The sequence below is a fragment of the Gavialis gangeticus genome, unplaced genomic scaffold, assembly GCF_001723915.1.
Source record: "Gavialis gangeticus isolate Ggan-Ray unplaced genomic scaffold, GavGan_comp1, whole genome shotgun sequence".
NCBI lineage: Eukaryota > Metazoa > Chordata > Crocodylia > Gavialidae > Gavialis > Gavialis gangeticus.
The window spans coordinates 38,036,496-38,054,582 of record NW_017728994.1 but is presented as its reverse complement, the minus strand read 5'-3'; the positions used below and the strand labels follow the sequence as shown (position 1 = coordinate 38,054,582).

Sequence of the window (18,087 nt, the reverse complement as noted above, 5' to 3'; positions counted from 1 at the left end):
CCCCGGTGCTGCTCTCGGGAGGCCCAAGTCCTTCTGATCAAGGCATAGCCCGTGGATGGTGTGAGGCCAGTAGTGGCCCCTGGTGCTCTGGGAGTGGGTCTTCTCACAGTTGGGTTGCTTGGCAATGCAGCCCAAAGCAGGTGGTAAACTCTATCTAAGGCTAAATACTAGCACAAGACTGATAGTCAACAAGTACTGTAAGGGAAAGTTTGAAAGAACTTTGAAGATAGAGTTCAAGAGGGTGTGAAACTGTTAAGAGGTAAATGGGTGGGATCTGTGCAGTCTGCCCGAAGGAGTCAACCTGATGGGCTTGGTCAGCCAGCCTGGGACGACGGATCCCCCTCACTGCCCCCTCCCCAGGGCAGTGGGGGACCACCGCCTGGATGGCCTCGGTCCTTGTTGGGCGCATCTCCACCGTGGCAATGCACCATGACTGGCTCTGGGTTGGCTGGGAAGGCCTGGCAGGCAGGTGGCTCACCGCTTTGTGGCGGTGAGTGTTACAGGCCCCAGGCAGCAGCTCTTGCTGCATCCCAGGGTCAAGGGAGATGACTGTCGCCACACCTTCCCCCGTGGCCCCCCGTCCCCTCCTCCTCATGGTGGGGGCCCCCTCACCCCGGTGCGACTTTCAACCAGGGCGGAATGTTCTCAGTGTGCCCCGGCCGTGTCGCGATGCTGGGTGGGGAGGGCCATGCTGGGCACTTGGGGTCTGCAGCGATGTTGGCTACCCACCCAACCCATCTTGAAACACGGACCAAGGAGTCTAACGTGCATAAGTCAGAGGCTTGAACGAAAGCCCATGGTGCAATGAAGATGAGGGCCGGTGAACACCAGCTGAGGTGGGATCCTAAGGCCACTGTTTGCAGAGGGCGCACCACTGACCTGTCTCGCCCACCCCGTCAGGGAGGCGGAGCATGAGCATACGTGCTAGGACCTGAAAGATGGTGAACTATGCCTGGGCAGGGCGAAGCCAGAGGAAACTCTGGTGGAGGTCCATAGCAGTACTGACATGCAAATCGGTCATCTGACCTGGGTATAGGGGTGAAAGACTAATTGAATCATCTAGTAGCTGGTTCCCTCAGGATAGCTGGCACTCATCCATCTCTGCAGTTTTATTTGGTAAAGCGAATGATTAGAGTTCTTGGGTCCAAAACGATCTCCATCCATTCTCAAACTTTAAATGGGTAAGAAGCCTGGCTCACTGGCGTGGAGCCTGGTGTGGAATGCGAGTGCCTAGTGGGCCACTTCTGGCAAGCAGAACTGGTGCTGCAGGATGAACTGAACGCCAGGTTAAGGCGCTCAATGCTGACGCTTGTCAGACCCCAGAACAGGTGTTGGTTGACATAGACAGCAGGACGGTGGCCATGGAAGTTGGAATCTGCTAAGGAGTGTGTAACAACTCACCTGCCAAATCAGCTAGCCCTGCAAATGGATGGTGCTAGAGTGTCGGGCCCATACCCGGCTGTCGCCGGCAATGAGAGCCGCGGGGGCTAGGCTGCGATGAATAGGAGGGCCTCTGTGGTGGGCCTTGAAGCCTAGGGCGCGGGCCCGGGTGGAACCGCCGCAGGTGCAGATCTTGATGGTAGTAGCAAATATTCAAACGAGAACTTTGAAGGCCAAAGTGGAGAAGGGTTCCATGTGAACAGCAGGTGAACATAGGTTAGTCGGTCCTAAGAGATAGGTGAGCGCCATTCCGAAGGGATGGGCAATGTCTTCCGTTGCCCTCAGCCGATCGAAAGGGAGTCATGTTCAGATCCCTGAATACAGAGTGGTGGTGCCATAAGGCATCCAGTGCAGTAATGCAACTGATCCTGGAGAAGCCGGCGGGAGCCCCAGGGAGAGTTCTCTTTTCTTTGTGAAAGGCAGGGTGCCTTGGAATGGGTTTGCCCCGAGAGAGGGAACCGAGCCTTGAAAAGCATCACGGTTCCAGCAGCATCTGGTGAGCTCTCACTGGTCCTTGAAAATCTGGGGGAGAAGGTGTAAATCTCGCACTGGGCTGTACCCATATCCACAGCAGGTCTCCAAGGTGAACAGCCTCTGGCATGTTAGAACAATGTAGGTAAGGGAAGTCAGCAAGCCGGATCCATAACTTTGGGATAAGGATTGGCTCTAAGGGCTGGGTTGGTTGGGCTGGGGCACAAAGTAGAGCTGGGCGTGAGCTGTGGCTGGATGAGGCGCCTACTCCCCTTCCTGGGGGGGGTGGTGGCAACTCTGGATGCGATCCGGGCCCTTCCTGTGGATCGCCTCAGCTGCAGTGGGCGTCACCTGCCTCTCCTTTTCCACGGGGACAGGGTGGGGGGCGGCATTCCAGCTCGGCCGGCACCTAGCAGCTGACTTAGAACCGGTGCAGACCAGGGGAATCTGACTGTTTAATTCAAACAAAGCATCGCGAAGGCCTGCGGTGGGTGTTGACGCAATGTGACTTCTGCCCAGTGCTCTGAATGTCAAAGTGAAGAAATTCAATGAAGCGCGGGTAAACGGTGGGAGTAACTATGACTCTCTTAATATGACTCTCTTAAGGGAGGCGCCTTCCCTAGGGGAAATGGTCTTGTTACACGGTTGCAACAGGTTTGTGCCAGGTACCTCCATGTGGTTCTCGCTGGGTATCGAAGGCCTCAGTCTGTTGATAATTCAACCCTGGTACAGTGCAGCCAGGGAGTTTTTCCCAGGGACACTTGAATCCCCACCAGCTGCCTCACAAGCTCCTGGGGGGTAACTGCCTCAACTGTGAAAAACACAAAGCCTGATGGTGGGTGCTAGAGAAATCTTGCTGAAAATTGTTGGTGCCTGCACTGTCCAGACAGCAGTTGTCTGGCAGGTGGGGTGGGTGAAACATACTGGAATTGACAACCAGGCAAGGGAGATAGCCCCTCTTCTTGGGGCGGTGGCCTGGAGGGTGGAAGACTTCTGTCCCCATGCCTTGTGCTGATAGAGGGGAGTCTCGGTGACCTGTGCAAATGGAACTTGAAGGTTAGTCAGTTGGGTGCAACATCCCGGCTGCATGCCCGGAAAGGTGGGGGGTGAGGATCAGGACTACTCACCTCCAGTTCTGCTGAGCATAAAGCCAACCTGAACTGATGATCAGGCAAGGGGGGCTCGCCCCACTTCCTGGAATGGCAGCCTGGAATAATGGATGATTTCTGGCCACCCCCATCTTGTGCTGATAGAGGGGAGCCTCAGTGACCGGTGCAAGCCAAACTTGACGGTTAGTCAGTCGGGTGCAACATCCTGGCTGCATGCCCACTGAAGCCTGTGACTACCCATTCCCGAAGGCATGAGGCATGTGTACTGTTCCAGGAGGGATGACATCCTGTGATCGGGACAGAACAGACTGAAGAGAAGCACTTGACGAGAGTGTTTCTGGCTACTTCCAGACTTGGAGTGATGCTGCCTCATTTGACATACCCTATTGCTCCCTTTGGGCAGCAGAATTCATCCCAACCTCTTACCCACCCATGTCTGTGCTTTGTTCTGCTATCCTGCATTTGTGATCCACCTTGCTGTCTCCCCCTCTTCGCTGCATTTCTCTCAAGTGGTTCAGTCTCGATATGATTACCTCCCATGCTTCTGATCAGGGCTCAGGCCCACGTGACAGATTGCTGGTGCATGTCAGTCATCACGAGACCACCGGACTCTTCAGTGGTCGCTACAGTCATGACTGTGTTGCATAGGGCATGCTGAGCCACTTAACCGAACAGCACTAAATGATCCAAAAAATGTACTCTTCAGGGTTTGGTAAAGAGCCAAATGCCTCATCATCTAATTAGTGATGCGCATGAATGGATGAACAAGATTCCCACTGTCACTACCTACTATCTAATGAAACCATAGCCAAGGGAACGGGCTTGGCAGAATCAGTGGGGCAGAAGACCCTGTTGAGCTTGACTCTAGTCTGGCACTGTGAAGAGACATGAAAGGTGTAGAATAAGTGGGAGGCCCCCGGGCCGCCAGTGAAATACCACTACTCTTATCATTTTTTCACATACCCAGTGAGGCGGGGGCTCGCTTCTGGCTCCAAGCGCCCGGCACGTGCTGGGCATGACCCACTCCAGGGACAGTGTCAGGTGGGGAGTTTGACTGGGGTGGTACACCTGTCAAACTGTAACAGGTTTCCTAAGGTGAGTTCAGGGAGATCAGAAATCTCCCCTGGAGCAGAAGGGCAAAAGCTCACTTGATCTTGATTTTCAGTATGATTACAGACCGTGAAAGCGGGGCCTCACAATCCTTCTGACTTTTGGGGGTTCTAAGCAGGAGGTGTCAGAAAAGTTACCACAGGGATAACTGTCTTGTGGCGGCCAAGCGTTCATAGCGATGTCACTTTTTATCCTTCGATGTCAGCTCTTCCTATCATTGTGAAGCAGAATTCACCAAGCTCTGGATTGTTCACCCACTAATAGGAAACGTGAGCTGGGTTTAGACTGTCATGAGACAGGTTAGTTTTACTCTACTGATGATGTGTTGTTGCAATAGTAATCCTTCTCAGTCTGAGAGGAACCGCAGGTTCAGACATTTAGTGTATGTGCTTGGCTGAGAAGCCAATGGGGCGAAGCTACCATCTGTGGGATTATGACTGAACACCTCTAAGTCAGAATCTCCCCTAAATATAATGATACTATAGCACCGTGGAGCCTCAGTTAATCCCGGATAGCTGGCTGGCCCCTGCCTGGGGGGCAGGCCACAGTGTGGAGAGCCATTTGTGGCAGGATTGGAGAGTGGTCAGAAGGGAGTTGCCTTTCACCCGCAGTGCACTGCATGTTCATGGGGAATCTGGTGCTAAATCATTTGTAGACAACCTGATTCTGGGTCAGGGTTTAATATGTAGCAGAGGAGTTACCTTGCTGCCATCTATTGAAAGTCAGCCCTTGACACAAGCTTTTGTCTCCCGAGCGCAAATTCCCAACCTGAACGCCACCTCCGGGAGCGGGGGGGGGAGGGCACCACCATGTCTGCGGGGGGCAGAGCCCCCCCGGAAGCTGGAGAGAGCGGGGGAGAGGCAGGCAGGGGACCCTCATAAACGGAGGGTCTGGCCATTCTCCCCTTCCCTCTCCCCTGGGCCTGGGTTGACCTGGCACCTCGTGGGTGGCTCAGCTGTGCAGAGGGCCAGTGGGTGGGGAGGTTCTGAGACAGGGAGCTCCTCTCCAACTCGCCAGCCTCTCCCTCCCAAAGGCATCGCTGGGGTTGACCTGGTGTCCCAAAAGTCACCCCTGTGCTTCAAAACAGGGTAGACCTGGTGTCTGGGAGTCCCCATAGCAATGAATGGGGTAGACTTGTTCTCTGACAAGTCCCCATAGGAATGCTTGGGGTTGACTTGGTGTCTCAAAGCCCCATAGGAATGCATGGGGTTGACCTGGTGCCTGGAATTCCTGCTGCCTGTGGTTCCACTCCCAATCAAGTACCCAGGGTGCAGTCAGTGTAACAAAAAAAGGTTGACCAGCTACTGTGTAGCACCCATACACCGAAGGGTGTGCTCATACACCGAAGAGCACTGGCCATGTCCCCTCTTTGGGCTCGTTCCTAGCTGCGATCAATTTAGCTAGCAACGAGGGGGTGTCAGCAAGATGATTTATTTCTCTGCAGAGGGGGGCTACCCAGTGTCACAAAGACAGAGTTCCCCACAAACTGAGTTTACAGCTTGGTATTTATACATTAAGCATTGCTTTGCTACATTGTTGCGCACGCATTCGGGTTTCTTCTCTTGCCGTTACAAAATTACAAAACACGGTACAGAGCAAGCTTGGGCTGGTTGAGACTGGTTTTGCCTTTACACATTACTGTCAGCGAGAAGTACACGTCACTTACTGTCAGCAAGAGGCGATCTTTTAATTTTAGGGGAAAGAAAAAGATCATTTGCTTTTTCAAGGGTCATCTGCTTTTTATGATCGTATTGCCTTTTTCTCTTACAATTCCCCCCTTTCAACCTTGAGCTCTAGCTCAGTGGCTGATATCAAAGTTTGCTATTCTTGAGCGTACATGACATACTTGTTCTGCATTGCGCGTGCAAACAGCCTTTTTACATAAGCGATAATACAAGATGCACACATACATCCTATAACGAGCATGGCAAGCAAAGAAAGCATGGGGGTTAAAAGAGAGTTTAGTCAGTTACTAATAGTTCATCTAAATGAACTAGCTAGTCTGCTAAACCAGTTATTGCTGGCTAAGGCTGCTCTGTTAACGTTAGTGGCTACAGCTTGTTTATCTGGTGGTGCTGGCAATGCTGGCTTTTCTTTGGGTTTCAAGTGGTTATGGTGGATCCAGGATTCTTTCTCGGTGACTAACTGCAGTGTGAGTTGTCAGCAGGACTTGAAAGGGACCTTCCCACTGTGGTGCCAAACAGTTCTGTCATCGATGCTTTTTAATCCACACCCAATCGCCGGGTCAGTACGGATGGAGGTTGGTGTCAAGGGGTACCGGTTGTACCAACGCTGCAGACCTGTGAAGAGAACTGAGAGAATGCTGTAATGACAAGACATAATCAGTTAATTTTTCATTTTTCTTAAACAGGCTTACATGTGGACTTTGTCAGTCTTTGTACAAAGGTGCGGGATGACCAAACAATAACTCATAGGGTGACAGATTTAGAGGTTTGCGTGGCTTAGTTCTAAGAGCAAACAACACAATGGGCAAGGCTTCAGGCCATTTTAATTTGGTTTCGGCACAAATCTTTCCTAAAAGGGTTTTCAGGGATAGGTTTAACCTTTCTACCTGACCCGAGGATTGTGGGTGGTAAGGGGTATGAAACTGTGCTTGAATTCCTAAGGCTTTATACACCTCTTGCAATATCCTTTCAGTAAAGTGTGAGCCTCGATCTGATTCAATAACTTCAGGAAGTCCGAATCTTGGTACAATGTCTCTAAGGAGGGCTTTGACTACAGTCGAGGCATCTGCTCGCGAAGCAGGGAAAGCTTCTGGCCATCCGGTGAGCTGGTCGATTACCACTAAACAATGCTTATAGTGGAAGGCCTTTGGTAAGTTTATATGATCAACCTGGAGTCTTTGAAATGGTAGATAGGCCCATGGCCTCCCCCCTTTATGAATATTTTTTTTTGTCTTGTGATTAAATGCTTGGCATGCAGGGCAGGAATTGACAATCCTGGCGGCTTCCACATAAATGCCAGGCACGAACCAGTCACGGAGAACACTGCGCGCTAGATTTTCTTTACCAGAGTGGTTTAGACGATGGGCTCCTTGGGCAAGCGTGCGAAGAACAGCTCTGGGGGCGATGAGACGCCCGTCAGGTACTCGCCAGATGCCATCTGTTCCTTCAGTGCCTTCATATTTGGTCTTCCAGTCCTGGACTTCTGTCGGTTGAATGTGCTGGTATATGGAGGTTAGGCTGGATAATGTGATGCACACGAGGCGAGAGTTAGAGTTGTCAGAAACGGGTTGAATGGCCACTGCCTTTGCGGCTGCATCAGCCATATGGTTCCCGGCAGCAATCTCAGTACTGTCCTTGGAGTGCCCTGGACAGTGGACAACTGAGATTTCTTTGGGTAACAGGATAGCGTTTAGAAGATTGTTGACTTCTGTGGCATTAGCAATTGAGTGTCCATTCGAGGTGAGAAATCCTCGTTGCTTCCACAGTTGGCCGGTTGCATGACAAATACCAAATGCATATCAAGAGTCAGTATAGATGGTTACTGAACAGTTTGTGATTAGCTCACATGCTCTCTGTAAGGCAATCAGTTCTGCAGCTTGGGCACTGGTACCTGGTGCAAGAAGCTTGGCTTCCCAAACCCATTGCACTGTGGTTACTGCGTACCCTGCATGTCTTGTGCCTTTGATGACTGAGGACGATCCGTCGGTGAAGAGAACATAGTCTGGGTTATGCAAGGGTTGATCTTTAAGGTTACTCCAGGGTTTTTCCACATACTCAACTAATTTACAGCAATCATGGTGTGGCTGTCCTTCATCTGTTTTTTTTGGACAGGGGATACTGGGGTACTGAGGGAGGTTGACCTGGCTTTGTTTGGATACTGACTGGGGTAGCAGATTTAAGGAGCCCTACTGCTGTGGGGGTCCATTCCCACAGTGATTCGGGCAAAGTTTGGAGATCTTCAGGGAGGGCAGGACACTCAGACTCATTAAGCATGGCCTGAAAGGCCAAGAGGTTAGTACTGGGGACAGTAATTTGGATTCCGTTTGGGCTACACTGCAAGGTGGTATGGAGCTTGCAGAGCAGATCTCTTCCCAATAAGTTAACGGGTGATCCACTTGAGAGTAAGAAGGCATGCTCAGTTGTTAAGGGTCCAATGGTGACTTTTGTACGAACACTATAAGGGACGCTAAAGGGCTTTCCTGAGACTCCCACCACCTGTTCAGTTTTTGCTATCCTTAATTTGGCCTGACTTGGGGAGACACCCAGTGAAGAAAGATCTGCGCCAGTATCAATTAAACATTTGTATATCTGACCCTGGACTTCTAGGTTAATATATCGTTCAGAGGATGGACATTCTAATTTGTGTGAAGTTTCATTAAAATTCCCAAGGTTCATCTCGTGGAAGAGCCCCCCCTTATGTTAATCCTCAGGTTCAGGTGACTCCTCCAGGTACTGCTGGTAGTTGTCAACTTCGGGTGGGGCAGGCGTGCGGGGAGCGTTAAATGGTGTAGGGGTCCCTCATGGGTGGACCGGGCAATCTCATTTCCAGTGCCCTCTTTGTTTGCAATAATTGCAGGTATCATCTGATTGAGGCCCCCTTGTTGGTTGCTTGAAGGGTTGGGAAGACCAAGTACGGGGTCTGTCTTGTTTCTATCTTCTCCCTCGGCCTCGGCCGTAGTCTTGCCGGGGGGGGTGCTTGGAAGTGTTGAGTAAGGGCAGTTACTAACATATTCACTTCCTTTTGCTTCAGTTTTAATTTTTCTTGCTTCTGGACCTCAGGGCATCGGTCAAAGATGTAGGAAGCCAGATCGACTAGCTGGGGAAGCGTTTTGGTGGTTCAATCAGAGTGGTGCTTAGTGATATATTTTTTATATCATTAGTTGCTTGACCAACAAATGCAGAATTGACTATCATTTGATTGGCAAGGCTGCTGGGGTCGAAATCACCACCGTGTCTATTCATAGTGCTTAGGAGTTTTTGACAGTAATCACTCGGGTGTTCATTTGGTCCTTGTTTAATAGCCTGGACTTTGGTCCAGTTTGCTCTTTTTTCTTTTTGACTCCGTATGTGTCAACACAGGGGAAGAACTTCCTGTTTCATTGTCGGAGGAACGTTTACTTGAAGCGGTGGATGCGGGGGTCAGGGGTGTGACTGGCGCCGGGAGTGGTGGCGGTCTTGCTGGACACCACTCATCTTCCTCTGACTTAGGGGCAGTTGCAGCATATGGAGGTGGCAGAGTTTCAGAGGGGCTTTTAGGATCAACCTGGAGTGGAGCCAGGTGTCGGGTTTCCTTTTTAGAGGAATTCAAGCAACCTTTTTCTAACTTGCATGCAGCGTTTGCCCAGACATACCAGTAATCCATCTGACGGGGGTGAGGATCTGCCAGAAATCCTCTGAGGTACCTCAGGGTTTCTCGGTCAAAAGAACAAAGACTGGGCTACTGTTAGCTTGGATCCTCGTAAGTGTATCCAGGCTAGACAGTTGTAGATAGCTGGATCAATTTAAGCTTTTTAACCTGACCAGTTCCCGGGATTTTAGCCCAACCAGAAAGGACAATTCCAAGGGGACTTCCTGGTGGGACAGAGACTGACTCCATCTGTCCCATCGTGTCTCCCTTGGCAGGGTACCTCTTTGCCTTTAAACCAGAATACCAGAATACCAGAGCCGACTTACAAACCACAGACCTGACCAGTGCCCCCAAACAGGAAAGGGGACTTATCAAAGAGACAAGATAAGATTAGAGATCAGTTCCTGAGTGCGTGAATGGAGACAAAAATTGCGCCACACAGCTTTTCTGGCCCAAAAGGGTCGGACGGACAACACTCTATGGTTGCCTGTGTCACCAGAATGAGGAACCGGGAGAAGACAGGCCTAAGACTGACACACAGACAAACAGAGACACAGATAAAAAGGAGCCTGAGAATCACCGTACTCAGACTGACACACCCTAAAACAAACAATCAATTTGGTGCCTGAGAATCACCGTACTCAGGGCATATAGCCGACACTCCTACCCTTTTAAGTTTGAGATCACCTTACCTCCGACTCGGGGCCGCCCGCTCCCTTGACAAGGACACTGAGGGGAAACTTACCCTCATTTGCTGGATGGACGTTGTCATGGGGCGGTGGCACCGGTCCGGAGAGCTAGTGTCCCATCTGGGTTGCCAATTTGTAAGGGAAAAAAGGTTGACCAGCTACTGTGTAGCACCCATACGCTGAAGGGTGTGCTCATACACCGAAGAGCACTGGCCACGTCCTGTCTTTTGGCTCATTCCTAGCTGCGATCAATTTAGCACAGAGAACGAGGGGGTGTCAGCAAGATGATTTATTTCTCTGCAGAGGGGGGCTACCCAGTGTCACAAAGACAGAGTTCCCCACAAACTGAGTTTACAGCTTGGTATTTATACATTAAGCATTGCTTTGCTACATTGTTGCGCACGCATTCGGGTTTCTTCTCTTGCCGTTACAAAATTACAAAACACGGTACAGAGCAAGCTTGGGCTGGTTGAGACTGGTTTTGGCGTTACACATTACTGTCAGCGAGAAGTACACGTCACTTACTGTCAGCAAGAGGCGATCTTTTAATTTTAGGGGAAAGAAAAAGATCATTTGCTTTTTCAAGGGTCATTTGCTTTTTATGATTGTATTGCCTTTTTCTCTTACATCAGGCAGTAACGCACACAGCACCCCCACAACCACCAGGGCCTTAAGCCTCCAAAAAGTGCCTCCCTGCCCAGGCTTAAGCCTCCATCTTTCACCCCCCCCACTCTTCCCTGGTTCCCCCTGCCCAACATTGACTTCAGACCCCAGCCTGCTGCCCCCCTGCCTCTCCCCAACCATTCTGCTACCTGGAGGGCCCTGCTCCCAGGAGAAGCACCGGTGGGCCCAAGTCTGGCATCGGGAGAGGCTCCACACAGCAGCCTTCCCTGGTGCCCAGGGGCAGGCACCTGCCAGGCCCTGAGGCCCCAAGGCACCTTGGGCAGGCCCCTGGGGATGTACAGGCCCTTTTTGGAGGGCCACCACAAGCTCCGGGGGGGAGCTGCAGGCTGCAGGCTTCTGGGTGGCCTGGCACCTCTATCCATCCCCTCCATGCGGAGGAGCTCCCGTGGGCCTCGGAGCCCAGGGGCAGGTGCCTGCCAGGCCCTGCCACCCCCAGACGCCTCAGGCAGCCCTGCCGGGCTGGCTGGGCCCTTCCCAGAGGCTCCAGGAGGGAGCTGCAGGCCGCAGGCTTGCACATAGACTTGGAGGCTGCTCCATCCACTCCATGCTCAGCATTCACATTTACCCCAGAGCCCGGGGGCAGGTGCCTGCTGGGCCCTGCTGCCCCCAGCAGTCTTGGGCAGGCCTCTGGAGCTGGCCAGTCCCTTCCCAGAGGCTCTCGGAGGGAGCTGCAGGCCCCAGGCTTCAGGGTAAACTCGGAGGCTGCTCCATCCACTCCATGCTCAGCATTCACATTTACCCCAGAGCCCGGGGGCAGGTGCCTGCTGGGCCCTGCTGCCCCCAGCAGTCTTGGGCAGGCCTCTGGAGCTGGCCAGTCCCTTCCCAGAGGCTCTGGGAGGGAGCTGCAGGCCCCAGGCTTCTGGGTGAACTCGGAGGCTGCTCCATCCACTGCATGCGGGGGCTCTCCTTTTGGCCCTGGAGCCCGGGGGCAGGCACCTTCCAGGCCCTGCCACCCCCAGATGCCTTGGGCAGGCCCCCAGGGCTGGGCAGGTGCTTCCTGGAGGGGAGCTGGAGGAAAAGCAAGGGCAACTTTGGACCCCTGCTAAATCAGATGGGACAACTGACAACTGACGCCCAGAACAAAGCCAACGTGCTAAGTGGGTACTGTGCATCAGTCTTTCACCAGTCCATGGGACACCCCTGCCCATTATGGGACAGGGAGCGTCCACACCTGAGGACAGGAGGGTGATCCAGGATGACCTTGACAGACTCAGGACATGGGTGGATGAGAACCTGATGGTGTTTAATACCAAAAAATGCAAGGTTCTCCACCTTGGGAAGAAAAACCTGCAGCAGGCTAATAGGCTAGGCAGTGCTAAGCTGGCTAGCACTACGGACGAAAGGGACGTTGGGGGGTCATGACTGATCACAAGATGAATATAAATCTTCAGTGTGGTATTGCTGGTAGTAAAGCAAGCCAAACACTGGCTTGAATCCACAGATGCTTCTCAAGCAAATCCCAGGATGTCATTCTCCTGTTGTACTCGGTGTTGGTGAGGCCGCAGCTGGAGTACTGTATACAGTTTTGGGCTCCACAATTCAAAAAGGATGTGGAGAAGCTTGATAGGGTGCAGAGGAGAGCCACGTGCATGGTCAGAGTTCAGGAAAACAAACCTTATGAAGACAGGCTGACAGCCATGGGACTCTTCAGCCTGGAAAAGTGCAGGCTCAGGGGTGATTTGGTGGCCACCTATAGGTTTATAAGGGGTGCTTACCAGGATCTGGGGGAACATCTGCTCGCCAGAGCACCCCAAGGGATGCCAAATTTGAATGGTCACAAACTCCTCCATGACTATTTCAGGCTGGACATATGGAAGAACTTCTTTACTGTCCAAGCCCCCAAGGTTTGGAATAGACTGCTGCCGGAGGTGAACACCTTCAAGAGACATCTGGATGTTTATCTTGCTGGGATCCTATGATCCCTGCTGACTTCATGCCCCTGGGGCAGGGGGCTGAACTCGATGATCTTCCGAGGTCCCTTCCAGCCCTAATGTCTATGAAATTAGATGTCTAATGCCTAATGTCTATGAAATTTTCTCCTACATATTTTCCATCATGGATTTAGTGCACTGGATGAGATATATTCCATTTTTGGAGGTCCGAGTATAAGATCCAGGAATGGTGATGGTTTTGTCGTGGGGTGTAGTTATTGTGGGAGTGGTGGAGATGTGTTGGCAGGTTTTACATTTCTTGTCCCAGCATGGTCTGAATCTATTCAGTATGCCTTGGCCATAGGATGTGTTGGTTATTGAAAGTTAAGCTGTTATGTGTGAGTATGAAGTGTATAAGTTCAGTAATATCATTAGGTCTGAGCTGTAATCTTGCTCTTGTAGATATGTAAGGCAGGCTTAGATACCATCCTGGTGTGGGATATTAGTCCACAAAGAATAATGGACTAAATATAGACATTGGATTTATGGCACATTATAACATGCTTGCCATCTTATAAGCCCAGGTAACCTGTCTGCATTTTACCAGATATAGTCTATCATCAGGTCAACATTTACCGCTTTCCCCTGCCCCCACCTACCTGTCTCACACCTATTGTCTCCCATCACCTCTGATTCTCACTGCCAAGCATTTGCATTGTCACAGACCTGCATTTTGCATATTGGTTTTTATTCCACTGAGGAGAGCACCCAAAATGACAGCAGACTCTCCCTATGCCTGAAGAAGGGTGTTTGCGCCCAAAAGCTTGCAAGGAACATTTTTTCCAACTGTTTAGTTGGTCTAATAAAAGATATCACATTTACCCAAAGAACCTTGTCTATCTATGTCCTTAGACCAACACGGCTATAACCAACACCCACAAAACTTTGAGATCAGATACTTATGATCCTTTAAGCAGAATTATTGTCTATTTTACTGTTCAGCTGAAAGCTCCTGGAGACAGTTTTGTTTCTGGTGTTTCTAGCCTATGGAATTGTCCAGTGGTTAGGAGAACTGAAACCAGTTTTAAGACTATTCTTTTATCTTGATATGTGGTGGATGGGTATAATTTGATTATTGTTTTAGTTAGCTGTAAAGTGCAGACATATGTGTATGAATTACATAATTTAAATTAAATTTTGTATCATTCACAGACACAAAAAAGAATCAACCAAATACGCACCAAACAAACAACCCAAGTGCTCTTATACCTTTAGTCTAGACTGACAGAATCTGTACTCAGCTACACAAGAGAGCAAAGGAAAATGAAACTTTCCCCCTTCCATGCCCCCAACTTCACAGTTCTCGGCCTTGCAGTAGAGACAGAAGAGAACAGGAGTTGCTTGGTACTCCATAGGGAGGGTGAAGTAACTTACTCCCTTTTTCAGACAAGGTGAGAAAAGCAAAGAGGGGAAGAAGGGTGACTCCAGGCTCTGCAGAGTATTTTTCATCTATATATAACAGTACAGCCTAGGTTTATAGAATTTTAAAGAGTCAGACTTCAGGATGCAAGGGCACTTTCCCCAGATTTTTAGAGAAGGGGATGAGCTGAAGGGAAGTGTTATATGCATTGTGGTATAAGGAAGGGGAGGATCAGAGACATCAATTTTTTTCCAGTTTTCCAGTGGGTCCTGACATGTATATTTTTATAAATCTTTGACTAAGCCTCTGCTTAATATTATTTGTTAATATATTTAAAAAATATAAATCAATGTGTAGGTAAGTCATAGATACATGATGTAGATGTTTGCTCTGCTGACCACTGTGCCGCTCCATATATGAAAATCTCTAATAACAGAGTTTGAATCTGACAGGGACTTTTGTAAAAAGGCACTGACACCCTTGCAAACATTAAACATGCTGGACCTATGTAAAGGAGTGCTTGAATTATTGTAAATAACCTGCTCCCACATTTTGGGGACATCCATATTTAGACTCAAACATATAGCACGGCTCCAAGCATTTGTTACGTTCTCCATTGCACCCTTTTTACTTCCTTAGTGGCTTGATATCCAATTTGAATATTAAAACTAATAAAATGTTCTGAAAAAGATGCTTTCACAGCAATGCTATGAATAGTCCAGTTTTGTGTAGTATGAACAAAAGTATATAATCGCCTTATACAAGAAACTGTATTATAATAAGGTACTTTGTAAAGGGGATAGAACAGCCATTTCACAACCCCTCCCTCCCCTTCCATGGAAAAGGAAATAACCATATTACTAAGCAATAAAACCTATTATTGTGAGTCAGCATGGTATTTGCTCATGAAAAATATTTTCAAATAGTTTTGTTTAGTATATTAAAAGCTATCTCTGAGTGGGTTGGTAGGACATTGTCACAAAAGTACATAGGGCAAAATTCTGACACCCATATTCACAATGAGCATATTGCCTTCTTCCATGAGTCAACAGTGCTACTTACAGAGGATCACTACCTAACTATAATCTGCCCTGAGCAAAAAGTGCTGCCCCTGAACCAGTCTTCAAATCATTGTCACCTTCTTTCCTCTGTCACTTCAAAAGGAAAGTAAACATCCAGGCACTAGCTCTAGAATACTTTATGCTCCATGATATGCAGGCTCTCCTGAACTGCTGAATGCACTGGTGTATGGCAGAACAAAATGTCCCTGCTTTCTTCCTCTCCCCTTCATTCAGAGAGGGGAACTTAACTCCCTTATTTCCCGTCTTGTACTAACTGCATCCTATGATGTGCAAGCCAACCCATGATTTAGCTCAATGATGAACTTGCACTGAGTAGTATCAGAATCTGGCTCTCAGTAAAAAAAAAGGTGAAACATTGCCAAATCTGGACCTCAGTTAATAATTTTGTTTGCACTGTCTGTTTAAAGAGATTGAAATACATATAAAGGAATGCATGCATGTCAGACCAGCCTACAACACCTTTGATTATTATAACGAAGAAGATTTAAGAGATACTTGTCTCAGTATGTTTGGGGCTTTCCTGGGTTTTTTTAATGTTGTTGATCTGCAGCCAGCTCTACAGCAAAGAAAGAAAGAAGGGTTAGGTATTTTTTAAAAACAGAAGCTAAAAATTACACTAAAATACCTACAATGAATCTTGCAAACAGTCATATAATATATGGTGTTGACAGGGTATGATTATTTGTCAAATAATCTTTAGGGACAGTACTTTCACAAGCATGAGAAAACATTTAATTGGAAATACTAGTACTCTTAATTACTGATGTCATCATTTAAAAAAAGAAAAGAAAATGTAAAACCATTGCTATCTCTATTGTACCTAGTCTTACATTAAAGAAGGGCTTCTTTAATTTAAGACTATTATACCTAGCCTTAAATTAAAGAAGTCCAACTGGTAGCTGGTGAGGGGTTAATTTGTGATCCCTGGGCTCCTCTTTCCCCTTCCCCCCTCCAGTGTGGGGACTTAGTCATTTCCAGAATGCTGTCTCCCTTCATGGATCCCATTGAGATCTCTCTGAATGATCCCATCTCCATGAGTGTCAAGGCTGATTATCAGGCAAGATACAAAACCAGTGTCATAGTTACTGGCTCAGTATATCAAAAGTAAGTTTCAGTTGGGGGCAAAATCAGGAGTCAAGAACCTTAGGCAGAGGTAACACTGAGCAGACTGCTTCCATTTTCTTGCAAGTCCCTTGATTCCCATTGGTTCACACCAAAGAGAAAATCAAAGACAGGATAGTCAATCAGTCTGAAGGTACATGAGAGCCCACCCTCTTGGTGGAACTTTAGCTTGTGTGTGACAGTGACCATCATCACAGTGGAGGCATACTCTAGCAAGCTGCGAGCTGGAGGTGGTGCATGCATATTAGCCCCACTCCAGCCTCAAATATTGAAACTTGTCCAGGAAAAATAATCCTACCTGATGTTCAAACTAAGTGTTTTTATCATTATGTAGCCTGAGTTGCTATGCTCAGTTCAATGCAGCTGTGCTGTGAGAAAGTTTATGCTTGGGATTAGAATAGGTGTGGGAAGATAAGGCCTTTGAGCAAATGGTCACTGGTGTCTGTGCAGCAGATTCCATTTTAATGGAATGCAGGGATGAAGGGGACAGAGGGCAAACCTCACCGACCGACAAGTCAGTTTAAGGCAAAATGCACTCTCACAGTTTTTCCATGTGATAGGTGACAGTCTGGAGGGGGGGGAGGGGTATAGACAGATGTAACAACAGAATCAGTATCAATTAAACTGATACAAAGTGTTACACTATTACTGTTATAGTTGCTTGATTTAATAATGATAGTGTGGCAAAACCATTGAAACTTTAACTCTATTTCATTCAGGATTAGAATTAGAGTGATTTGTCTAACTTGGATTGTTACAGGAGCATGCACATGTCACATTTCTATTGCCAATGTGTATTCCTGAGTGGCAGCTCCCTCTCCTTTCTTAAAGCATTTGTCCATAGTCTGACAGTGTTCTGAAAAAAAAAGTAATTTGTTTCAGGATCAACACTTACCGTATATCAAGCTTAGGAAGACATGATGCGCTGCCCTATAGAATGCCTGCAGTTTCACAGCAGGTAATCTAAAGTGCACAGCATGAGACCTAATATTTTTGCTGTACCGTCCTAGTGCATCAGTTATTACCAAAAGGATCTCGTTTATAGATGTGCCCCTCAGGCACTATCATTTGGAACAAAGTAACTATTTCTATAAAGATGATTATAAGCAGAAGGTATCCAAAAGTTTTTCAGCTGCATAATTTTTAAAATAATAAATATATCTGTGCAGCCAAAAAACATTAAGAAATACTATAATGAATGTTGACTGTTACCAAGCAATATGAATATTAAAATGAAAGTCAGTGAAAGGTTTCCTTATTAGTGAGTAGCATACTAGTATATTTTCTTGGAAAATGTAGAGGGGAATTTCATCTGAAAGATAAAAAAGTAGAATTTGACAGGTTGCTCTTTGTGTTTTTAGATAGGAATGAATAACAGGATATTTTGGCTTATGAAATGCATAAAAATTCCCCCACCCTCTGTAAATTTTCATTCACTGAAATAAAAAGATTCTGTAACTGCTAAACATTGCTCTTAAAATATGATGATTTTAAGAATTTAATGTATTGTATTCAAAGTCAAAAACTCTAGAAATCCCCAACAATAAATTCAGTGTAGCTTATTTTATAGGGCATTTGTTTTATTCAACATTTGGATTCCATTATTTAGTGATGCTCTCCTGCAATTTCTCCCTAAATCTGGGTTGCTCAGGGTATCTGTCTCTGCAGTTAGGTTGAGTTTCTGGCACACACTAGGCACAGTGTAGTGCCCTGGAGAAGTAACCAAAGTAGCTCTAAATCTATCTGAGGAATGGAAATAGAACTGTCACGCAACAC

At 48.1% G+C, this 18,087-nt stretch overlaps 2 long non-coding RNA genes across 2 annotated transcripts in view; one reads left to right on the top strand and one right to left on the bottom strand.

Moving 5' to 3' along the window:
* The first annotated feature begins 852 nt into the window (after positions 1–852).
* LOC109287482 overlaps positions 853–18,087 on the top strand; it is a 22,701-nt gene continuing 5,466 nt past the window's right edge. Inside the window, exons 1-2 of the long non-coding RNA XR_002094876.1 lie at positions 853–1,628; positions 11,215–11,225. This is a non-coding gene — a long non-coding RNA (uncharacterized LOC109287482). The remainder of the gene's footprint in view (positions 1,629–11,214; positions 11,226–18,087) is intronic.
* LOC109287483 overlaps positions 16,226–18,087 on the bottom strand; it is a 27,614-nt gene continuing 25,752 nt past the window's right edge. The window contains exons 2-3 of the long non-coding RNA XR_002094877.1: positions 17,058–17,167; positions 16,226–16,381 (exon numbers count right to left, since the gene is read on the bottom strand). This is a non-coding gene — a long non-coding RNA (uncharacterized LOC109287483). The remainder of the gene's footprint in view (positions 16,382–17,057; positions 17,168–18,087) is intronic.